The sequence below is a fragment of the Coturnix japonica genome, chromosome 2 (assembly GCF_001577835.2).
Source record: "Coturnix japonica isolate 7356 chromosome 2, Coturnix japonica 2.1, whole genome shotgun sequence".
NCBI lineage: Eukaryota > Metazoa > Chordata > Aves > Galliformes > Phasianidae > Coturnix > Coturnix japonica.
Genome location: NC_029517.1, coordinates 12,758,037 through 12,764,164, shown reverse-complemented (window position 1 = coordinate 12,764,164; position 6,128 = coordinate 12,758,037).

The window sequence follows — 6,128 nt, the reverse complement described above, 5'->3', positions numbered from 1 at the left end:
AGCAGGATATTCCATTACAGAAGTAATGCTTATTGCTCTCCCCATCCTCCACGTTAGAAGCAGGTTCTGTGGTATCGGCCCTTCAGGTTGGCTGTAGCCGAGCTCCTCTCGCTGTTTCCCCGCTGGGCCCACCAGGCGCCGGCCGTTGGCACTCGTGCCCCCTCAAGCCGTTGCCTCACAAGAAGTGCTAGAATCATAATTGCATGCTTCTATCTTTTGCCTCTATAAGTGCAAGGACATCCTCCTTGGATTCCACAACTATTGTTTTAAAAGTTGCCCATTATGGCCTAATAAGAGGTGGAAGCTTTCCAAATTGGGGAGAAGCAGCTGGAAGTTGGACAGGGCTCATGGTGATGAAGCTGATGGTGGAAAACGGGGAAGAAGTAGGAAGGCACTCGACCACCCTCAATACTACTGAGCATGCCCAAAGAGACATTAGCACATATTAATGAGTCCTTGAAGGAGACTGAATACTTATGCCTATGTACTGCGTATGTATTTCTTAACTGCGTATCATGAGGAATAAAGGAATGCCACTTTCTAACACCACATTAGGGTCAAAGTTTTTCTTCACAGATTTCAGGTGACAGCACCACATAGGGACCTCCCTCAGACCTGAAGCTGTCCTTGAAGCACACAGGCTGGTGCAGCTGGATAGCCACGTTATTACCTATTACCTATTAAAACACAGGAAGTTACTGTGCCTGTCCACCTCACACCAGGAGTGACCCAGAAGGGGAAGGGATGTACTGGATGGTTCTGCATTGTTCAGGGAGGCCTAAAACAAGAGGAAAATGTGCTGGGAGTTATTAAGAAAAATGAACTTGAAAGAATGAGTTTATTCATTTGTAGGCAATATATCCATTAACACAAAACCCATTTGCAGCATCTAAGGACTATTTTTATATTGGTCTGATGTACTGATATAACTGGGGCTGCTCTTCATGCCTAATGCTGTTTTTATTGCTTTTCCTTACCAGAAATGGGCAATATCACATTGACACTTCTCGGGAATGAGAATTTCCATCATGATCTCCCACCCCAGCCTTAATTGTGCCTGTGGAGATGAACATTTTAGTTTCTGTAGCCAGCAGCCTGTCAGAAAAAAATACTAAAATCTTTCCAAAAATCAAAGCAAAGAGGTTTACCCGTGACCCGATGGACAAAGAAAGCAGTTTAGTCTGATGAATCAGGAACAGTTTTTCTGCATTTGCCTGTGAAGCTGCAGTAAGCATTTAAGTCAGACACAGCACTTACCTTTACACACCCATGGTACACCTTGATGATGGCAGGAAACAGCCACTGCTACTACAGGAAAGGGGATTGTAACCATGTCCTTCCTTCCTCAGTTCTCCTTTTACATAATATTCATTAACTACTGTGGTGTATTTGTTTGGTGTTGGTTTACTTAGTTCTTAAACATCTGCTTTACACAAATCTTAATAGCACAAAACAAAAATGTTACTGGCTCTATCAGTCTGCTTTACCATAGCACTTTTGGCTTCTGGTACTCTAATAGGAGCTGCTTATAGATGCTACAAATATGAAGAAAATTACTGTCCTGGTTGCGTTCTTAGTTTTTATCAGATCTTTGTTTCCTCACAAATAATACTACTAAGTTTTAGTCCTTCTAATCTTTTTTATTTGATTTCTTTCCCTCCAGAAACATATTTCTGTCTTCCTAAATGTAACAGAAACAATAACAGGAGACAGCTTCTTTGAACACTTACAGCGGTGAGCTTTATCTAGTGCTTGCTTAATGGCTTTTTGCCTTCAACACAGATTCTAAAATGAGTCTATTGCTGGTAGTACTTGACTAGTGCTAGATGGCCTCTCTTGATGCATGACTAATATATGATCAGCTCAGGTATTTCTTCAGTTTGTTAAGTAGGTAGTTTACCTAATGCAAGCTTTGTCTATATATTTTATATAAGTAGATCCATGTCACATGAGCTCTGAAAACATGAATGGTTTCAAAGAGAACTGAAAGCTAGAGGAAGAATTTGGATAGGACAGTGTCATGGCAAGGGCACACTAACAAATCAAGAGTTTTCAAAGGGTTTCTTTCTATAGCCTCTCATAAAGACAGCAGGGAGGGCTCGTGTTTGTCTAAACAGTGAAACAGGAAGGATTTCTTTAGGTACACTGGTCACAAGAGACAAGCAAAGGAGGGCATACTCCCTCTGATAAATGGAAAGGAAAAACAGACCTCCTTGGATGTAGAAAAGGCTGAGGTACTTCATGAGGTGTTTGCCTTGTTTTTCACTGCCAGTCACGCACTGGCATTGCCAGATGGATTTGAAGGGTGGACTGTTCAGTGTTAATGAACTGGCTGGATGGTTGTGGGCAGAGAGCCATAGTTAAGAGCCCTACATCCAGGTGGAAGCTGGCCAAGAGTAGTGTCCCCAGGAGGTCTGCCTTGGGACCAGTGCTCTTCAACGTCTTTATTGACTTAGATGGATTAAGCGAGCCCTGAGCAAGTTTGCTGATGACACTAAGCTGAGCAGTGCAGTCAGTACAGAAGGAAGGGATGCCATCCAGAGGGACCTGGCTTGAAAATGGGCCCGTGAGAACTTAATGAGGTTTAGTAAGACCAAGTGCAGAGTGCTGCATTTAGGCTGGGGCAATTCGAGACATGAATACAGACTGGGAGATGAGCTCCTTGAGAAAAACCCCAACAAGAAAGACTTGGGAGTCCCAATGGATGGAAAGCTGGACATGGAACTAAACAATCATCAAGGTTCCTTCCAACCCAAACCATTCTATGATTCCATGATACTGAGTTGAAATGAGGCACTGGAGATAAATGAAAGACAGAAACATCTAGAGATGCTGAAAAGAGGAAACAGCAAAATCCCCAAATGTAGATTTTTTTTTTTATTATTTATTTTTTTTTCCTTTAAGAATAACATGAAGGAAAACTGTAACACTACGCTGAGATGAGTTACCTGAGTATCCAGAAAGACTTATTTGGAAAGTAAAGTGATGCTGACATTTTCTGAAAGAAGGACAGCTCTTTCTCACTTGTTTTCTTAAAGCTGACAAAACCTTGAAATGACACAATTTGAGAGAAGGACAGGGGGAATATCACAAGAACAATTAATGATGCTAAGCTTGATTTATTAGTCATTAAGATAGAGACAATAACTGAAGATGTGTCAGCTGGTGAAATCGCATAAAGAAAGTACATCATGTAAGATGAGCAAAAGGCTATGGACGCTGCCCTGGGGAATAATGAGAGTGGAAAAACAGTAAAAAGACTTGAGAACTAAAAGAACTGTCTTGGAATGAGCTGGAACAAGAGAAGCCATCTTCAAGTCTAGTGGGTATAAAGTGCCAGGAAGGCAAGAAAGGTCAATGGCATCAAAAATAAGAAGTCAAGAAGAAAACATGGGAGAACAGTAAATATAGAGCCAGGGCACAGCAAGGGTAGACGGCTCAACAAGGGAACGCCATCCGGGATATGGCGATGGCAGTAAGAGCATCGAGGGCAGTGACTTCACAGAGGAATGTAACCCAGCAGTAGGTGAGCAAGATGAGCAGTCAGTCTGGTATTGGTAATCAGGATCACTGAACAGGTCACAAGGCAAGGAAGAGAACTCAAAGAGGCCTAGAACTTGCTCTCACACAGCTCTTCTTGATGCAGCCTTCTCCCCATGTTACTTGACTGCATCGTAACAGAGCTACATGGTTCGTATTATTTAATGACTTACAGGGGACTCCAGTTAAAGACAATTCTGAGTGCTTTCACTGGGGTCATTCCCAGTCCTACATTCCTTTTTGCTATTTGCAACATTTGAGATGGGAAAATAGCATAATGTGATCCAGAGACTGGAATGAGATTCAGCTGCACTGTGATACAAACGAAAAGATAATGTCTGCTTCACAGGGGTTAAACATATAACCCATTTGGAAGGGCAGTGCTGGAAAAGGGGATAATAAAAGTACTTTTGTTTTTCAGGATTTACACACTTTTAATTTCGGTGGTTTTGGTCAGACTAAGAGCCGTTCTCAGACTGTTTAGGTGCCATTTGGAATGGCAGTACAAGAGAGAGCGCTCACAAAGTAAGAAGCAATTCAGAGCAGAACTGTGGATTTTGTTAGGAATGATATCAGCCTAAACAGGCTCCTTCCGATCTGTGACTTGGCTCTCGTTTGCGCCAACAAGCAAAAACATACCTTTTTCCAGCTCCAGTAGCTCAAGGGAAGCGAGGCTGCTGCAGCTCCAAGTCCAACCAGTAGTGGGCCTAAGTGCATACACCCTGCAAGTGTGCACACACAGAGAACATCCACACAGCGCATGCATAAACACACACAAAGCATCACCCAAACCTGCACTCATAGAAATACAAACAGAACCAACAGCCTCACCCTATTTCCCCTTTCTGGCTAAGCACAACGAAGGCCCATTAGTGGGAAATACATGAATGCAGGGTTCATCCCTGCAGCAACTGGGCTCACACGGTTGGTCTATCCAGCTGTTGGCTCTTGCACCTTCACTCTCCTCAATCACTGCCACCTGAGCACGTGTTGCTCCAGCTGTGGGTGCAGACTGCACCGCTTTAAGACACCAGCAGTAAATGGCCTTACACTACCAGGGCTGCCCAGTAATTGGCTCCTATCTCCAGCTGCCTCTCTAGGGGAGAGGTGCAGAACAGGACACGTGCAACTGTTTTTCAGCCACACGTGCTTCAGGGAAATTGGGCTGCTTCCGCCCTCAGATTGAAAATAGTGAGCACAACTTTTAAAACAGAGCCCCATTCATTAGCTTTTCTTTTCTTAAAAACAAAGCATTATTTTTCTCATTTGTCGTGTGTCACAAAACAAAATGAACCAAACAGCCCATTTGGTAGAACAATCCCAAATTATAGTGATTCTTTAGCACGCGTGCTGTAGCTTCGCATCAGCTGTCCATGTGATGAGCTCTGTGCAGCACTCCGGCCTCTGCATTTTGTACATACAAGTTCTTTCCCCAAGACCAGCTTTACCCAACCTCTTTAATTTGATCTAAAGGACATGCTTCATATTACTGCAATTTTTATTATCTCTTGCCCAGTCAGACATCGTTCTCTTCTTAATTTTTTGTTCTAAATGAGATCTACTTCTACAAGACAAAGAGACAGTATGCAAGTATTTTAAGGTACTTTTATTTAATAAATAACTTCAGTAATAGCACTGTAAAAAGTGAACATCTGTTAAAATAAAAAGGCACTTAAAACAAGGATATGACTATAATGCAGTTTGAATGGTCAAAGGCAAATATACATGGCACATGGCAAAAAGGTGTGACTTGTCACATGACAAACTACGCAATCTTAGCTACAGGGCAAAGGCAAATTTACAGCTAAGACTGCCCAAAAAGAGAAAAAAAACGCTTGTGTTGATACAAAAATATTACAAAGAATCGCAACCAAATACGTTATAAAGATTAGGAGTGTGACAAAGCACCAGACTAAAGAAACATGACACAAGAAAGACACAGTATGATGTAAGGCCCTTATGTGTTTTGAGGATGTCTTGGTAAAGCACTTCATGATACTGCCCAACCAGGGCTTGAATTTACAAAGAAAAATGAAGCAAGTTACCAGTCAGCAACTTTTTCAGTAATGGCACGTGTTTTAAAGCTATTTTTTTTCCTTCTTACGATTCTTTCCAACCCTTTCATCTTAACCATAACCTGGCAATAAGCAATTATAAAAACTAAAAATAAGCATGCTCACACTTTTCCCACCTTTTACGCTGCTCATTTCCAACTCATTCAACTTACCATCTACTTAATCATATGTCTAGCAAGCAGAAGCCCAGTAATTCACCAGCTCCATGCTACGTGAGTTTAAATATATCTGCAAACTCAAGCCCTGATTTCCCTGTAAAGCTACAAATTGTAACGCTAAATGGCTGGGCAGAGCCCTCACACTGATTGCTTTAACCAGTTCCCTCCCAGTCTTGTCAAAGCACTATAACACCCTGTAGAAGATCGGGATTCACAGCACGGGAGTGGAAAAGGTCCAAAAGGCACCATGTGACCTTATCTGACTAGGCTACACAGTCTCAAGTTTTCTTTTTGTTTTGTTTTTTTTTGTCAGACCCCTGGCACTGATTTTTATTTGCAAAAGAAATTAAAAATA